The following is a 16,935-nucleotide window of genomic DNA, read 5'->3' on the forward strand; positions in this document are numbered from 1 at the left end:
GTTGCGGTGCAGCAGAGACGAATTTGACTAGTAACCATGATGTTGTGGGTTCAATCCCTGGCCTTGCTTAATGGGTTAAAGATCCAGCCTTGCTGTGAACTGTGGTATAAGCTCAGATCCCTTGATGTGATGTAGGCCAGCAGCTGTAGCTCCGATTCAACCCCTAGCCTGGAAACTTCCATATGCTGCAGGTGTGACCCTAAAAAGCAAAATAAAAAGGGGGGGCATTTTTCAGGACCAGTCTGGCCACTGGGGATGTTCATTGCTACTGAGTCAATCGTTGTTTGTAGACCATTTCAGTAGCGGTAGGATGGGGAAGTACATGCACAGAAAATCTCATGAGCTCCTGTGATACTTCCAACCCAAATGGAGGAATACAGAGCTCTGGCTTTGTTCTTTGTAACTGCATCCTTCCACAGCAAGCATCCCAGTTCTCCAAGACACAGGAGCTAATCTAATTAGAATACCACAAATGTAACCCTTGGCTTTACCTCCAATTATACATCACATGACCTCAGGATAACAGTTCTCATACCACCACCAATATGAATATGGAAATATAGGAATTCCCTCGTGGCCTAGTGGTTAAGGACCCAGCATTGTCACTGCTGTGGCTCAGATCCCTGCTGTGGCAAGTTCAGTCCCTGGCCTGGGAATTTCTGCATGCCTTAGACACAGCCAGAAAAAAAGTCAGACGTTTCATTGGAACGCTTAATCACTTTTTCTCACTCCTCTTTTTCAATTAAAAAAAAAAGGCAGGTAATAATAAAAGAGATCATTTATAACTGTCATTTTCTAAGGTCATTGCCATGTCTGCACATTTTACAGAGCACTGGGGAGCTTTAAAAAAAAATCTTGATGCCTGGAGTTCCGGTCATGGCTCAGTGGAAAAGAACCCGACTAGCATCCATGAGGACGCAGATTTGATCCCTAGCCTTGCTCAGTGGGTTAAGGATCCAGCATTGCCCTGAGCTGTGGTGTAAGTCACAGATGCGGCGTTGCTGTGACTGTGGTGTAGGCCAGCAGCTACGACTCCAATTTGACCCCTAGCCTGGGAACCTCCATATGCCGTGGGTGCAGCCCTAAAAAGACACACAAACAAAAATCCTGATGCTTTGGTTCCCCAACCTCTATCCCCCAGATCTGATTTCCCAAATCTGTGGTGTGTCCTGGGCATGAGAATTCTTTCAAGCTCCCCAGGGAATTCCAATATCTGGCCGGGTAAGAACCAGTGCTCTGGGGGAGGGGGGGGCGAGGGGACGGACCGCTTCTCAAACTTGAATACTTGAATGTACAGGCAGATCACTTGGGGCTTTGGTAAAATACCAACTCCGATTCAGTAAATCTGAGTTGGCACCCAAGATTCTGTCTATTTTTTTTTTTTTTGAATTGGTCAGTGGAGTGTAAATTGACCCTTAGTGCTGGATTGTTCTAAGAAGCTCAATCTAGCAAAATTAAAATACCTATGTTCCTGCCCCCAAATTCCCCAAAAACTGGGTTCACCTCTTAGTGGGTGTCAAGTCAAAAGTCAAAACCAAGCCAAAGATTGGAAGAAGAAAGGATTTATTACGTGGAGCAAGTAAGAAGAACATGGGAGATCTTTTCCCCAAAGCAGTGTCTGCCAGAACAGCAAAATTGGGGAAATTTTACGCTAAGGGTACAAAGAGGCTTGGGTGACCCACAGTCCAAGTTTTAGTTGATTGAAGTCCTGAGCATCAGAACAGGTCAGCACCGTCATCGCTTAGGTTCCAGCTGATCTGGTGGTTGAACATTTCAGGCTGATCTTTACCACTGAAACAGAGCTGGGAGTCTTTACGATTGATCTTTGCTATTGTTCCTTCTCTTGGGTGAAAACAGGCAATGCTTCTGCATTCTTTCGTTCCCTTAAGGTCATTAATTAGACCTGGGCAGGCTCTGTAGCCAGGCTTAGGTCACAAAATGGCTTAGGCCCAGCATGGCTTCTCTTCTGTCAAGAAAGCCAGTACCTGGTTCTCTTTTGTTTCCAACCTGGGTTCTTAGACTCTTTAATCAATAGACATTGATGAGGCCAGACAAGAAATTCAGGCAAGGCGTTATTGGGGCACCTGCCGCAGCAGGAAGGAGTGAAAACAAGCAACAAGTGTCCTTGCTCACTGAGGGGGCCAAGCTGGCCCTTTAAGTGGGGTGAAGGTCAGGGCAGGTCCAAGGGGTGGGCCAGAGGAGTGGTTCAGGAGGTCTGCCCACCCCCTTGGCGGTGCTGTGTGCAGGGTTCATGCACGGTAGCCTGCTTTTGCTCCTGGCTTCTCAGAATTGACTGTTGGGTTTTTGGTCTTTGTATCTTGTTCATCATTTGCCTTGACTGCACGTGTACATAGTGATTTGTAGTCCCTTAGAAGTTCTTTGTGTTCTCTTGCTGGAGGAGACATTCATCCAGGTGCAAGCACTGCAGCCGAGGGTCCCGGGTCCCAAGTCCCAGCCTGTATGACTTTCTCCAGGGACCAACCCCTCCCCCGCCCCACCCAGCCTGTCTGCTTTCCATATTTCTCTTAGAGACGTACACAGGTACAAAATGATGGATATATGCATAATTCATCCCGTTATAGTTTGTAAGTCATGTAAATGTCCATCAGTAGGGACTGTTGAAATAAATGATGGTGCAACCATAAAATGCCATAGGAGACTATAGACTTCAAACACGATAAGGTCATCCATGTGTACATCCAGGGAGGAATGTTAAACTACACTGTTATGTGGAAATAAGTAGAAACAATGCAAATATTGACATCGTTTTATCAATACAAACCATCTAGGGAAGGATGGTTGAGAAACTGGGAATAGTGACTACTTGCAAGGGGTAGAATTTGAAGACAGGTTTCAAATGAAAAACAAATCCATATTTCGTAATTTGGAACTTGATTCAAAAGGATTATAGAGGTGGGGTACAGGAAATGATTGCACCTGGGAGAACCCTTCCAGCACAGATCTGCCATCTCTCAAGTGTTAGACTAATAGGGTTCCTTTTTATTTTTAATTGTATTGGAGTATAGTCGACTTACAATGTTGTGTTATTCAGGTGTACAGAAAAGTAAATCAGTTATCCATATACATACATCCATTTCTTCTCAGATTCTTTTCCCATATAGGTTACTACACAGTATGGAGTAGATTTTCCTGTGCGATACAGTACGTCCTTGTCACTTACCTATTTTATATGTTAATCCCAACGTCCTAATTTATCCCTCTCCCCAACATTTCCCCTTTGGTAACCATAAACTAGGTTTTGATATCTTTGAGTCTGTTCCTATTTTGTGAATAAGTTCTTTTGTATCATTTTTTATTAGATTCTACAATTAATGATCTCATGATGTCTTTCTCTTTCTGAATTATTTCACTTAGTTTGTCCATCCATATTCCTGCACATGGCATGCTTTCTTTCTTTTTTATGGCTGCATAGTATTCCATTGTGTATATGGACCACATCTTCTTCATCTACTCCTCTGTCAATGGACAGTTAGGTTGTTTCCATGTCTTAGCTATTGTAAATAGTGTTTCAGTGCACATTGGTGTGTATGTATCTTTTCAAATTAAGTTTTTCTCCAAATAGATGCCCAGGAGTGGAATACTGGATCATACAGTAGTTCTATATTTAGCCTTTTTTTCCCCCTTCTTTTTAGGGCTGCACCCGCAGCATATGGGAGGTTCCCAGGCGAGGGGTCCAATCAGAGCTACAGCTGCCGGCCTATGCCACAGCCACAGCAATGCAGGATCCAAGCTGCAGCTGCGAACTACACCACAGCTCACAGCAAGGCCAGATCCTTAACCCACTGAGCGAGGCCAGGAATCAAACCCACAACCTCATGGTTCCTAGTCGGATTCATTTCTGACACTCCATGAGAGGACCTCCTATATTTAGCTTTGTAAGGAACCTCCATACTATCCTCCACAGTGGTTGCACCAGTTTACATTCCCACCAACAGTGTAGGAGGGTTCCCTTTTCTCTACACCCTCTCCAGCATTTGTTATTTTTAGCCTTTTTGAGGATGGCCATTCTGGCTGGTGTTAGATGGTACCTCATGGTAGTTTTGGTTGGCATTTCTCTAATAATTAGGGATATTGAGCATCTTTTCATGTGGTTTTTGGCCATCTGTCTGTCTTTTTTGGAGAAATGTCTATTTAGGTCTTCTAGTCATTTTTTGATTGAGTTGTTTGGTTTTTTTGATATAAAACTTTATGAGATGTTTGTATATTTTGAAAATGAATCACTCGTCGGTCAGCTCATTTGCAAAGGTTTTCTCCCATTCTGTGAGTTGTCTTTTCAGGTTTTTTTTAAATATATTTTTATTTTTTCATTATAGCTGGTTTACAGTGTTGTGTCAATTTTCTACTGTACAGCATATTGACCCGGTTACACATACGGGTAGAGATTCATCAGAAGTGATTAGACTTAGTTACCAGTGCTGTACAGCAGCATCTCATTGCCCATCCATTCCAAAGGCTTTTTATGGTTTCCTAAAGACCTATACATAAGCCCAGGTCCTATGAAACCTCTCGAGGAAAATGTAAGCAGAACACACCCTTTGACATACATTGCATTTTTTTTCTCTCCACCACCTAGAGTAATGACAATAAAACCAAAAATAAACAAATGGAACCTAATTAAATTTAAAAGGGGTCTTCTTCCACAGGGAAGAGTTTGCAAGGCGAGAAGGAACCAAGTAAGGGAGGGCAGGGGACAATTGTCAGAGACGGTTTGCCCCTGAGTCCTTGCCTGTCCTCAGGTGGGATCATCTGTTGGCTCAAGCTGAGAGTAGGACGAAGCTCCAGAACCTCAGGGAAGGGGAGGCGCTGAACCAAAGTTTGGTTAATCAAGGGTTTTATTTTGAGGGATCACAGTTCCGTGAATCATTTTTAAGGCAAAAAAGCAAAACAAACAACAACAACAACAACAACAACAAAAAACTGGGAATTTCAGATCTGTGTCTGGCTTTGTCTTAGGTGACAAGGAATTTATCCACAAATTCCCTCTGGGGAAAGGTGGTTCCTCCAGGGAGCCCTTGCCTGGAACACAGAAGCTTGGGGGCTTTTCCTAACTTTTCCAGTCACCCAGGCCTCAGGGAGACATCGTCCGTGTGGTTGGAGAGAGAAGGAACGGGGCGCATTTTTCATCACACGTGTATACTTTCGTCCTTGTGAATTTCATCTATCTAAAACTGAGCAATTTAAACAAATACACTTTTAAAGTGAACTTTAAATGAATACGTAAAAGACCATCAATTCCAAAAACCTCTTTCTTATAACAGTTGAGAATTCTTCCCAAATAGTTCTGGATGTAGAAAGAAGTCTTGGGCAGTGTTGCTTTGGTGAAAGCGCTGAGGTTAGACACTTTTACCAGTGTTTTGGTAACTCGGTTCTGGTGGGTGCATGCGCTGGCACTGGCTCTTGGTTTAATCTCACAGATGGGCATTGTACACCCCACACATGTGCCGCGTTTGCATATCTCTGCCTCTCCTCCACTAGAGCAGATCATGAAACTGGAGACAGATTCCAGTGCAAATACCTGCAAATAGAGCGTTCCTGTTCCTCTGCTGAAAGGATCTTGCTGAAGCCTGTGGTTGTCACTCTAAGCCCAGGTTCAGCAGACGGAGGACAGTTTGGAATATTTTCTCTCACCCCTGGGGGCTAATCTTTTCCAGGTCTTCATTTTCAGCCTCAGCCAGGAGTCTTCTTTTTTACTGTTCCCTCGTCAACGAGCCACTGCTCTGTCATATTTTGGCCACAGCTTTTGACTTACACGTGCTTAGGCAGCGTTCACACACCCAAAGATGCCAGCCTTGTCAGGACCCAGGGTATACGGAGCATTCGTTAACTCGATCTGCCTTTTCGGGGCCCCAGAAACGTGATTTCAATCACCAGTTAAAGTTCACCAGTCCAGTTCTCTTCACAATACTTAAAAGGATTCTTTCACTGAAGGTATTATAACAGGATAATTAAAGCCACTCCTGGGAAATGAACGATATACAGCTTTCTAAACACAGTTGTCTCTCAGAATCTGCAGGGGATTTATTCCAGGATATCCCACCCCAACCCCTTTGGGTCCTCAGATCCATGGATGTTCTAGTCCCATGTATAAAATAGGAAAATCAGAATGGAGTCAGTATGGCCAAGAGAGCTCTCTAAAATGGAGCTGGGAGGCCACTGAGCAGGTTGGATTTAGTAAACCTCAGCCCAGATGGAATCTGAACTTTTGACCACTTTTTGTCTTAATACAGGCATCCAGAACATCTGCATAGTGTTCTAGAAATTCAAGACACTTACAGGACTCTTACTAAATAACTTGTGACAGCCTATCCCTTAAGGACAAATACTTCCTTTTTGCATCAGAGCCAATCATAATTCTTGCAAGAAAACTTCAACAACCTTGTGGCTTTTGCCTTTATAGGCCCCTTTCTCTTCCCTGGGTCTCTCTCATGGTTTTACCTGAATCCATGTCCGCCAAATTGGAATTCCTAAGATCTCAAGTAAAGCTCTTGATTTTCCCCCTTTTTCCCCCTGGCTGCACCAGTGGCTTGCAGAAGTTCCTGGGCCAGGGATTGAACCCACACCATAGCAGCAACCCAAGCCACTGTAGTGACAACGCCAGATGCTTCTCTTGCTGTGCCACAAGTTCTTTGCAGCTTCGATACTGAGTATTGTTCAGCAGTATGTGCATATACTACTCCACATCCTCCCGTATATACTTTATTTATTTTTTTAGGGCTGCACCTACGGCATATGGGCAGCCCCAGGCTAGGGGTCACATCAGAGCTGAAGCTGCCGGCCTACACCACAGCCACGGCAATGCCAGATCCTTAACCCACTGAGCAAGGCCAGGGATCAAACCTGCGTCTTCATGGATACTAGTCACGTTCGTTAACTGCAGGGCCACAATGGGAACTCCGTCCCATATACTTTATTTTTTTTTTATTTTTTATTTTCCCACTGTACAGCAAGGGGATCAAGTTATCCTTACATGTGTACATTACAATTACATTTTTTCCCCACCCTTTGTTCTGTTGCAACATGAGTATCTAGACAAAGTTCTCAATGCTACTCAGCAGGATCTCCTTGTAAATCTATTCTAAGTTGTGTCTGATAAGCCCAAGCTCCCGATCCCTCCCACTCCCTCCCCCTCCCATCTGGAGGGGCTGTGGAGAAAAGGGAACCCTCCTGCACTGCTGGTGGGAATGTCAACTGGTACAGCCACTATGGAGAACAGTTTGGAGATACCTTAGAAATCAATACATAGAACTTCCATATGACCCCACAATCCCACTCTTGGGCGTATAAAAGAGACACATACACCCGCATGTTCATTGCAGCACTATTCACAATACCCAGGACATGGAAACAACCCAAATGTCCATCCACAGATGATTGGATTCGGAAGATGTGGTATATATACAGAATGGAATACTACTCAGCCATAAAAAGAATGACATAATGTCATTTGCAGTAACATGGATGGAACTAGAGAATCTCATACTGAGTGACATGAGCCAGAAAGACAAAGACAAATACCATATGATATCACTTATAGCCGGAATCTAATACCCAGCACAAATGAACATCTCCTCAGAAAAGAAAATCATGGACTTGGAGAAAAGACTTGTGGCTGCCTCCCATATACTTTAAATCATTTCTAGATTACTTGTACTGAATACAATGGAAATGTTACATCAGTAGTTGCTGGCGTATTGCAAATTCAAGTTTTGCTTCTTGGAACTTTCTAGAATTTTTTTCCTGCATATTTGTGATCCATGGTTGGTTGAATAGGTAGTTGATTTGGAACCTGTGGATACAGAGGGCCAATTGTAGTGAACTTTAGCAAGTTGAGATAGATCAGAACAAGGCTAGTGATGGACTGGTTGTTCCGTCAACTTCCAAGTCGGCCTTAGATAGAAATGGTTGATTCTTAAACAGGAAGGCCTGAGAGAAATACCTGTCCTATCCATAGAATGTACCTTGCAGGAGTTCCCTGGTGGCCTATCGGTTAAGGACTTGGCATTGTCACTGCTGTGGTTCGGGTTCGATCCCTGGCCTTGCTCAGTAAGTTAAGGATCTGGCCTTGCCATCAGCTGTGGTGTAGGTCACAGACCAGGCTCGGATCTGGCTTTGCTGTGGCTGTGATGTAGGCCAGCAGCTGCAGCTCCGATTCGACCCTTAGCCTGGGAACGTCCATATGCTGCAGGTATGGCCCTAAAAAGACTAAAACGAGAAAACAAACAAAAAACCACTGAATGGTGACAATCCTGATTAACTCCACTTCTAACTCTGTTGACTCCCAGCTCTCTCCTCTAATGCCTTTCTGTTCGCAATAATGTAGAGTTTAATTTTCACTTAACCTTCACTTATTTGCTTCTGGGAAGGGGTATTCATTTAACCAACATTTTTTTTTTCCTGTGATGGACAGCTTTAAGTTAAAAATAATAGTCTTTAGAGAGTCCACATTATACGTAGAGGTGCTCAAAGTGAAGGTAGCTATCTGTAACATCACAACATTGTTCCCACCAAAAAAGTAAAATATCCCTGTATCTTCAAAAGCTGATGGCTTTTTTTTTATTAAGTAGATTTACAGTGTTGTGCCAGTTTCTGCTGCACAGCACAGTGACCCTACATACACATACATTCCTTTTCTTATATTATCTTCCATCCTTAGGAAGCATGGGTTGTTTTGGTTTGATTTTTTTGGCCACACCTGTGGCACGTAGAAGTTCCTGGACCAGGGATCGAACCCAAACCGCAGCAGTGACTTGAGCCCCATCAGTGACAACACTGGATCCTTTATCTGCTGCACCACAACAGAATGCCACTAGTGGCTTTTTACGGGGAGAAAGGCTGCTGACGACAGTTCTCAACCAACATATGGAAAGTATTACAGCCCAAGAAGTGGAAGAGTCCTGAATTACAACCAGGAGATCTCCCTGCTCATAGTTATAAGCACTTAGGAAATCATCAATGTATAAATGCAGCAATGCGCAGCTTTCAGCTCTTGGCCGAAGGTGAGCAAAGATTTTTTTTTTTTTCATTCCACAATCAATGATTTACATTTATAACGCTTCCAAGCTAAAGCTAGCATTCTCATTACATGTATGCATGAGAATGATACAGGGCCATTTCCTGATGAATAAGCAGATTTCCTAGCATTCAGTGGAAACTAAAGCACAAAAAAAGGGAAAATGTCGCTGAGCAAAGCACCTATGTTCCTTTGCTTTCTGGACTGGCAGCCAAAAGTGACATGAAAAATGAGTGCGGGCCTCTCATGTCAGGCCCGCTGAGGGTAGGGTCTCAGGTGTAGCAAAGCCAAGAGGTGCTAAACCACTGTGCCTGACTTTCCAAACGGAGGCAGAGGCAGGCCTGTGAGGAGAGAAGGACTTGGTCTGGGGCAAGAGCACTAGTCCAGGGAGTTCCCGTCGTGGCACAGTGGTTAACGAATCCGACTAGGAACCATGAGGTTGCGGGTTCAGTCCCTGCCCTTGCTCAGTGGGTTAACGATCCGGTGTTGCCGTGAGCTGTGGCGTAGGTTGCAGACGCGGCTCGGATCCCACGTTGCTGTGGCTCTGGCGTAGGCCGGTGGCTACAGCTCCGATTGGACCCCTAGCCTGGGAACCTCCATATGCCGTGGGAGCGGCCCAAGAAATAGCTAAAAAAAAAAGACCAAAAAAAAAAAAAAAAAAAGAACACTAGTCCTTGGAACCACAAGGTGGTGTCCAGGAGGTTGCTAACCCGTGGTGCTGTATTAGGAATTGCTGCTGTCAGACCCCAGGGGTAGCAGACGTCAAGTCTGGGACCCTTTCTGAGTTGCCAAGTGAATTTAGGATGGGTCCTGGTCAAATGAGTCCCCTTTCCAAATCTGCAGTTCCTCAGCTTTTTTTTTTTTTTTTTTTTTTTTAATCAGTGCTTCTTTTGTATTTCTCCAGCTTCTACAATTCCTGGTCTCTCTCTATTCTTCATTCTCTGGGCTCGCTCGTAATTCCACCTCTTTCTCACAGTGCGGTCTCTTTCAAATTCTCTCTTCACGCTCACAGTTCTACATGTTATCTCTTCTCTCCTCCAACTCTCCTGCCTCTCCCACAGTTGCCACATTTTCCTACAATGTCTTTCCTACAATGTCTTACGGTCTTAGATTTTCATTTTATCCCAGTTCTATACTCTCAGCCCCCACAATTCCTTGTTGTACCCACAATTCCACACAAGCGCCATAATTCCTTGTTGGTCTCACAATTCCACCCAGCCCCTCCCCCCCACGTCACTACTGCACCCACAATTCCTTGCTGCACGCGCGATTCCATGCAGGCCCCACCACATCACTGTTGCTCCCACAATTCCCTATTTGCTCCCTCCGTTCTGCATTTTTTCCAACCCCTCTTTGCTCCCATAATTCCATGCAGTCCCCCCAAATCAGGTTCTCCCACAGTGCCAGGCAGCCCCCACAGGCCCTCACCCTCTCCCTCAATTCTTCATTCTTTCCCACAAGTCACTGTTTCTCCTCCAATTTCCCATCCTCTCCCACAATTCTGTTTTTTCTCTCACGATTCCTTGTTTTCTCTCCCAGTTCTTCATGCTGTCCGACAGTTCCCAGCTCTCCCACAATTCTCTTTTCTCTCACAATTCCCTATTCTTTCCACAGTTCATGCAGCTCCTACAGTCTCCATTCTCTTCCACAATTCCTTATCTCGCCTACAATCCTCTATCCTAAAATACCCTGTATTCTCTTTGGATTTCCTTTTCTCCCACACAATTCTCCACTTTCTCTCATAAATCTGTTTTCTCTCAATATTCTGCATTCGCTCTCACAATTCTTCCTCCTCCCTGTTGATCAGCCACTCTCTTTTACAGTTCTCTTTGCTCCCACAACTCTTTCTTACAGTTTTCCATTCTCTTCCACAATTTCTTCTCACTCCCACAATTCTGTGTTCTCTCCCACAATTCCCTATTGTAGGACTTGACAGAAAATTTTGTAATTATATTTTTGAGTATGTATTTCTCTTACCGATGAGTTTTCTGAAGTTGTAAAATATATCTATCTTATTAAGCTGTTTAACTGCTGGTCACAGTGGAGCGTGTGCCAGTTCACGCACCGTTCCGTGATGAGGTGAACCAGAAGAGAAAGCACTTTCTTTCTGGAGTTCCTGTTGTGGCTCATCAGGTTAAGAACCTGACATGGTCTCTGTGAAGACAGAGGTTCAATCCCTGGCCTTGCTCAGTGGGTTAAGGATCCGGCATTGCCATGAGCTGCGATGTAGGTGGCAGATGCATGTTGGATCTGGCATTGCCGTGGCAGTGGTGTAGGCTGGCAGCTGCAGCTCCAGTTTGATCCCCTAGCCTGGGAACTTCCATATGCTGCAGGTGCAGCCCTAAAAAGAAAAAAAAAAAGTCTTGCTATGAGAAAAATGAAAGTCACCTTGACTAAACACTGTGCTGAGTGGTATATCAGAACTATATTTTGGCATAAGCTTTTTCTCTCAGCTTGGACCAGTAGCTAGCAGTTCCTGGACTGGCACTAGGGTAGCTGTGCACTCTGTCACTTACAGTAAGATCCTGTTGTATCAAGGAGCAGTTGCTGACACAGTCAGTAAGTGGGCAGTGAAGGGATAAAGGAATTAATCTTGAATAGTATCATTTACTCATCAGTACTTATGGAGCATGTGGGACAGGCCACGTTCCGTGTTAAGTGCTGGGAATACAGAAGTGAACATGCTGGATGAAGTCCCTGCCTGAGGGCCAGTCTCCTCAACCAGGGCACAGGGTACCTATGTCCTTGCTCAGAACTGTGTCTACATTGACCATGGTCACCTTCATGGTCAATACCAAAGCCAAGGTGTCCATGGTTCACGTGGGCCCCAGAAGTCTCCCCCAGGCAAAGTCAGGGAGCCTATGAAGGAGGCCATGGATGCAGGCTCTCAGCCACATGAACTGTGCCTGTGTCTGTCAGAAAAAGATGGAGCCGGGGGAAGCCATCCAAGAGAAGGTCATGAAGCGGGAGGACTTCGTCATCATTAAGATGGGTCAACCTACGACCCATCTTCTTGGAGGGAACCTAGTGAAAGAAACCTGTCAAAAGACCCTCAAGGATCTGAAACTGGATCATCTGGGCATCTATCTTAAAAAGTGGTATAACACGGAGTTCCCGTCATGGCGCAGTGGTGAATGAATCCGACTAGGAACCATGAGGTTGCGGGTTCGGTCCCTGCCCTTGCTCAGTGGGTTAACGATCCGGCATTGCCGTGAGCTGTGGTGTAGGTCGCAGACGCGGCTCGGATCCCGCGTTGCTGTGGCTCTGGCGTAGGCCGGTGGCTACAGCTCCGATTCAACCCCTAGCCTGGGAACCTCCATATGCCGCGGGAGCGGCCCAAGAAATAGCAAAAAGACCAAAAAAAAAAAAAAAAAAAACTGGTATAACACCCTGGGGAGGAATTTTCCCCAAACACAGTTCAGGCCATGTCCTCGCCAGTAAAGTAATATTCTTGGATGGGGGCGGGGCAGGCGGAGGTGGCGAAAGCCATTGGAATCTCCACCCTCAGCCACTTGCAGGTCAGAAGGCTCTTGAATAAACTGGACTGAAATACAGACCAGTGACTAACCAGATTGTCACCTGTACCTCATACAGGAGAAATGGATCTGGTACTGCCACTCCAGGTGCGTAAGTGTCCCACCCAACAGCCCTCTGGGCTCTCTGGACACACCTTGGACCAACCCAGCGGACCCTTCCCTACTGGAGGATCCCAGGATTGAGGAGACTGCTGCCAAGCACAAAAAATTACAGCCCAGGTTCTGATCCGTTTCCGTATCCAGAGGAATGTGGTTGTAATCCCTCGGTCTGTGCCACCAGGACGCATTGTTGAGAACTTGCAGGCCTTGACTTTTAAATTGAATGACGAAGAGATGGTGAGCGTACTGAGCCTTAACTTAAACTGGAGGCCCTGCCCCATGAACCCTATGTCTCATTTGGAAGACTGGCCCTTTAATGCAGAAGATCAGCTCTGAATCTCCTGCTAAGATTGCCCGGCAGATGGTCTCTCTTCACTTCCTTCACGTGTAACACTCTCCACCAAAGTCCTAATCTAGCCAAACTGATCTCAGATCGCTCTGAGCCTGGCCCTGCTGTAGGCCAGAATCTAGGCAGTACTGTATCCACTTTGTTCAACTGGGAGCAGATGAGCACGAGGAGGAGATAGGATTCAGACAAGCAAATGACATTGTGGTTTTCACTTATTTGATATCATCACTAGGGAACTCTGCTAACCCTAAGAAAGCAAAGATTAAAAGAATAATAGTGGGTGGGGCGGAATTCCCATTGTGACTCAGTGCTAATGAATCCGACTAGTACCCATGAGGATGCAGGTTCAATCCCGGGCCTCTCTCAGTGGGTTAAGGATCCAGGGACCCTTTGCCTCAGAACTTCTATATGCCGGAGTTGCAGCCCTAAAAAGCCAGAATTAGAAGAAGAAGATAGTATTTGTGGAGAGTGCATGGGCTGGCTCCCAGTCTAAATCCTTTACCTGAATTAACTAGCTGCATCTTCATTCCTCATCCTTATCCTTAATCCTCGTTCCACCCTAAGAGGTAGAAATTTTGGCTAACTCTATGGATGAGGAGTTGAGACCCAGAGGTGAAGTGACTTGTCCAAGGTCTGTCTCCCTGAGAAAAAAATGGCAGAGCCAGGGTTCTGCGAACGGCAGCTTGGCACTTGCCATCTGCCTCTACAAGGATTGACTCATGAGCCGCTGCAGCTGCCAACCCTCGGCAGCCCCTGGAAGGCGCTCAGGGTGGAGATGAGGAATGAGGCCCTCTGTGCTCTGGGAAAACCGCAGAACAGATCTTTAGGTAGTCACATATTTTCAGGAGATTGTAGGAGCCCAATTCTGAAGTCTCCTCATATCTAGAAAAGCACTAAAATCCTTCATGGTGATGCCTGCTCGACACTAGCAGCAACCTTCTGCAAAATGCATGCTTGGGTGCATGGACCTCCCCCTTTGCCAAAATCGCATATATACTGACCTGCACCCTGCCTCTTTGGAGCGGTATTTCAGAGCTCTCTGAAATGCTGCTTCCCGGGCTATAGTCCCCATTTTGTCCCCCAAAAAACTTAACTTTTACATCATGCATATTTTTTCAGTCTGACATCTCTGATCATGATGAGATTGGGGCTGGTTTACATTGGAGGGGTCTCTGGGGCGTCCAACAGGCAGCTAGAGAGGCAAGTTGCAGGCTCTCAAGACAGCTCAGAGCCAGGGCTCATGATGTGAGAAAGATTTTTTTTTTTTTGAATTGAAGTATATATATATATATGTATTTTTTTTTCATTTGGGAATCTCCCACTGATAGAAAATAGTTTCTAAAGGCATCACATTTGTAGCAGAAATATGAAGAATCAAGCCTTAAAGAGGTTCAACTCTAAATAAGAGAAACTTACTCACAGAGTGATATACATCTGAAAGCATGTCTATCATGAAAACTAGGGTTCAGATAAGAGGCTGGGACTGAGTCACACGAAAAGATAGTTATGCACAATCTTAGAGCATTCTTTGAATGGTAAAGTGAGTAAAAATTAATTTTCATCTTGGGTGTTTGAGAAGAGGCTCTGAACTATCATGTAGAAACAAGAAAGACTGGGATTTATTGACTAGCAATAGCCTATCCTCTGAAGCTGTGATAATGGTATTGAAGCTGTTCGACAGAATGATAACCTCTAATAATCTAATTTTACTGGCACTCAATTCCTTTGAAGAGAAGCAGTATTTATTTCAAAGAGTGAGAGGCAGCCCTGGCTCTTGAGAAAGGTGTGATCTAGACCTGCTATGGACATGCGCCCTCTGAGTGCAGATGTGGGGAGTCCTGGTGAATCTGTGCAGACCCCATGGGACCCTGAGCTATAAGGACGCCGCTTGTTGTGTGTTGGGAACTTGCCTTTGCACATTCAGGCTGTAGCAAAGACAGTGAAGGTCATGGGCCAGGAGGCAAGAGGTCTCCAGGCAGAGAGCGGTGAAGAGCCAAGCTGAGAAAAGTTAAGTTCTCCCAGTTGTCATGTCAACAACTCTTTTTTTTTTTTTTTTATGGCCACACCTGCGGCATATGGAGGTTCCCAGGCTCGGGGTCTAACCAGAGCTGCAGCTGCCGGCCTACACCACAGCCACAGCGACTAGGGAGTCAAGCTGCGTCTGGGACCTACACCACAGCTCATGGCAACGCCAGATCCCTGACCCGCTGAGCAAGGCCAGGGATGGAGCCTGCATCCTTACGGATGCTAGTCAGCTTCATTCCTGCTGTGCCACAAGGGGAACTCCTCAACAACTCTTTTTGTAGAAAGCCTCCCATGGCTTCACCTCTCACTTAGAAGAAAATGCAGGAGTTCCAGTCATGGCACAGTGGTTAACGAATCCGACTAGGAACCATGAGGTTGTGGGTTCGATCCCTGGCCTTGCTCAGTGGGTTAACGATCTGGCGTTGCCGTGAGCTGTGGTGTAGGTTGCAGACGCGGCTCGGATCCCGCGTTGCTGTGGCTCTGGTGTAGGCCGGTGGCTACAGCTCTGATTGGACCCCTAGCCTGGGAACCTCCATATGCCGCGGGAGCGGCCCAAGAAATAGCAAAAAGACAAAAAAAAAAAAAAAAAAAAAAAAAAAAGAAGAAAATGCAAACTCCCCTCCCCTGGTCTAGGAAGCCCAGCAGGATCCAGCCCCCACTTCGTCTCCTGTGATCTGACCTCACTCACACTGGGCCAGATAGGCTGGCCTTTTCTGCTTCATTCCAGTCACACCACACTCTCTTTGCTGTTCCCATTGTCTGGGACCTTTCTGCAGCTGGGTCCTTTTTATCATTCAGGTCTCAGCTAAAATGTCCCCTCCTTAGAGCCATCTTTCTTAAGGACCACATCTGAGGTTGTATCCAGGGCTCTCAATCTGCACAGATCTCCCGGGGAGCCTGTTACAATGCAGACTTGGGCTCAGTGGTTTGGGGGAAGGGGAAGGGCACTGAGATTCAGCGTTTCTAACAAGATCCCGGGAGAGCTGGGCTGCCCTACCCCATGATCTCTGTCGCACTAGCTATTTCATCTTTTTCATGATGTTTCACACTTTGAAATTACTTTTTTGTGTGTACACTGGACTGTTCACAGGGTTGGTTGCTCGCTTTGTCAACTAGTAAGTAAGCTCCATAAAAACAGGGCCTTTTGGAGTTCCCGTGGTGGCACAGAAGAAACGAATCTAACTAGGAACCATGAAGTTGTGGGTTCGATCCGTGGCCTTGCTCAGTGGGTTAATAATCCGACGTTGCTGTGAGCTGTGGTGTAGGTTGCAGACGTGGCTCGGATCTGGCATTGCTGTGGCTATGGTGTAGGCTGGTAGCTACAGCTCCGATTAGATCCCTAGCCTGGGACTCTCCATGTGCCATAGGGCCTTTAAAAAATACAAAAAACGAGGCCTTCCCCCCCCACACACTATTCTTTCTCTTTTTTTTTTTGACTGCCCAGCAGTCAAAAGCATATGGAGTTCCCCAACCAGGGATCAGATCCAAGCTGCGGCTGCGACCTGTGCCACAACTACATCAACACTGGATCCTTGGATTTCCTGTCGTGGCACAGCGGAAATGAATCCAACGAGGAACCGTGAGGTTGCAGGTTTGATCCCTGGCCTTGCTCAGTGGCTTAAGGATCAGGAGTTGCTGTGAGCTGTGGTGTAGGTCACAGACGTGGCTCAGATCTGGTGTGGCTATGGCTGTGGTGTAGTCTGGTGGCTGTAGCTCTGATTCAACCCCTAGCCTGGGAACCTCCATATATATGCTAGGGGTGTGGCCCTAAAAAGCAAAAAAAAAAAAAAAAAAAAAACACAAAACCCACTGGATCCTTTAACTCATTGTGCCGGGCCAGGGATTAAACTTGCATCCTGGTGCTGCAGAGATACCACCGACCCTGTTGCACCACA

General features: G+C 45.8%; 1 protein-coding gene and 1 pseudogene across 5 annotated transcripts in view; both read left to right on the forward strand.

The window, feature by feature from the left end:
- Window positions 1–16,935, forward strand: part of EGFL6 (EGF like domain multiple 6) — a 261,136-nt gene that overhangs the window by 159,173 nt on the left and 85,028 nt on the right. The gene's annotated exons all lie outside the window — the stretch shown is intronic.
- Window positions 11,804–13,002, forward strand: LOC100737464 (aldo-keto reductase family 1 member B10 pseudogene; annotated as a pseudogene).

The sequence above is a fragment of the Sus scrofa genome, chromosome X, assembly GCF_054392235.1.
Source record: "Sus scrofa isolate SSC_HxYL_T2T_F1_AM1 chromosome X, Sscrofa_HxYL_maternal_Yorkshire_Landrace_v2.0, whole genome shotgun sequence".
In the NCBI taxonomy this organism is placed as follows: Eukaryota; Metazoa; Chordata; class Mammalia; order Artiodactyla; family Suidae; genus Sus; species Sus scrofa.